This window comes from Limulus polyphemus, unplaced genomic scaffold (genome assembly GCF_000517525.1).
Source record: "Limulus polyphemus unplaced genomic scaffold, Limulus_polyphemus-2.1.2 Scaffold1044, whole genome shotgun sequence".
Classification (NCBI taxonomy): Eukaryota; Metazoa; Arthropoda; class Merostomata; order Xiphosura; family Limulidae; genus Limulus; species Limulus polyphemus.
The window spans coordinates 255,843-258,109 of record NW_013666654.1 but is presented as its reverse complement, the minus strand read 5'-3'; the positions used below and the strand labels follow the sequence as shown (position 1 = coordinate 258,109).

General features: G+C 35.1%; 1 protein-coding gene across 2 annotated transcripts in view; it reads left to right on the top strand.

The window, feature by feature from the left end:
- Positions 1-2,267, top strand: part of LOC106461849 (ecdysone-induced protein 74EF-like) — a 48,454-nt gene that overhangs the window by 7,911 nt on the left and 38,276 nt on the right. The window lies entirely within an intron of this gene.

The window sequence follows — 2,267 nt, the reverse complement described above, 5'->3', positions numbered from 1 at the left end:
TAAATATAACCAACGCTACGCGCCAAAAAGAGAGTATCTGTTATTAGTTCGCTACAGTCAGTGTGCTATAAAACTTCGGAAGCTATAACTGTGATTGTTATAACGTTTACCAATCGGAAAACTTCAAATATTTGACCAGGAACCTCTACAAAATTCGAACATTACAATTCGTTTAACTTCAGAGAATTCTCATCGGACATTAGTATTTTTACGAAAACATTACCTAACATCACCGATAGGAAAATATCGGTGTGTGTAATTACGTTTTAATATACTTGAAAATTTTTTGGTGTACAAAACTTGAAGATAGCTTTTCTATGCGGAAACATTTGTCAGCTGAGTTCTTGCACAGATCTTAAAATATAACGTTGATAAACGGAAACATCGGCACATGTAGATATGTAGATCTTGAAAGTCGAGTTGTTCAAAACTATTACAAACAATGACTTTTAAACAAAAATTTCACAAACTTACAAACATTATAAAGTCTTCTTTCTAGTCTGGAACTTCCTTGATATCTTATCGAGGGTTCACGATGAGCGAGTTAATTAAGAGTTGATGTAGGTACGATTCTCTTAACGGGAAGCTAGCTAGCTTTGTCCCCCGTTATGTACCAGCCCGACGGGAATCGTTCATTTTTGCACTCTTTTTTTTCATGAGACATTGGACAGTGTGTCCTACCGAACTCCTGGATTGGTCGTGCGAGGTTGTTACTGTGCGAGTCAAGAAACCAGGACAACTAAACACCTAAAACATTGACGAAGTTGGACATTTAGACACCACTTGTTTATTATAAAATTAAGCAATATTTACAACAGACATGTTCCATGTACAACACTATATAAGTATATAAAATACCCGAATATATCTAGGCCTAATACATTACCAGTTTAATTTGCTTCATTATATGATAGCATATAAAACTATTGGCTATCGTTGGACCCAGCGGTGATCCCATTTAGCTGGGCACAACTGACATAATTAAAGGGGAAATGGTTGAATTTTCATGCTATCATGAACGCAAATGGGTAGAAAACTGACCTTGTGAATTCAAACCTGTCCTTTACTTCGTTATATGAACTGTATAGATATTTACTCCATTATATATATATATATATATATATATTATCTCCATTATATGTAATTTAAGTGTGTTGCGAAGTTTTAAATGTTTTAACACCCCTCTAGGATTATTAGGTGTCTAAATGTCCTACTTCCTCATTCTTTTAGGTGTCTAATTGTCCAGTTACCGCGCGTCAAGCACTTCAGAATTTGGCAAGGGGGACAGTTTAAGCCCCATGTCCAGCTAGTCGACCTCAAGGATCATATAAGGCAGTGTTCCCGAACTGGGAGCCTCCCCCCAATATGTGTCTCAGAATATATCCTAAGGGAGATGTGTGAGAAATTTCACGAATAAAACAAATACCGCACCCTACTCACTAATAGGAAGAAGTATCTCACATAAAATGTAATTACTTTATGTTAACATGCATGTTTGTTTGATCCTGTGGTGTACTACAGTTTTTTAAATGTATTGATAGTGGCACATGGGATTTTTTTGCTTGGATGGAAAGCAACAAACGCCACAGACAAAAGGGTGTATGGGAAAATACCTTTTGAGAACCACTTGTTTAAGGAAAACGATCTATGAATTTCAAAACGCGTGCTTTCGATATGTTTGACGAATAACGAAGAAACCTAATGAGGCCAACACAGAGCTTGTATAAAACCTGAGGGTACTTTGATTAGTATGTTTCCACCTTTTTTGTTCGTGCAAAAGTTATTACATTTTAAAATGAGCACAAACATTTGTAGACACCTTGTTACGTATTAGAATTTCAAATGGTCTGAAACTGAGTTAATTGATAATTTAAATTTAGTAGTTAAATTGTACTTTGGATTTAGTATTTAAATAAATGCCGATATATAGTCAGTTTGTAATATCTGCCAACAAAATTGATACACAGTTTTCTCTTTTTTTTTAAACACTGCTGGAAGAAATGTTCGATATCTTGAATCATGGTTTAGGTCAAAACTATTTAGATTGTTTTGAACCTTACGGGTTTTTATACCAACTTATGCTATAACACGTCTTTAGTTTCTTCGTTTCCAAAAGTTTTTGTGTGTTAAAAACTGTTCCAAGATATAAAACACCTTGTTAGCCTACTAAAACATTCCTAAAAGTCCCCATGGTCAGTTGAATTGTCTGACTTGGTCCTTTCCAGAGAAAGCAGCGTGCTAAAATCTGAAACAATTTTTCTACCAAG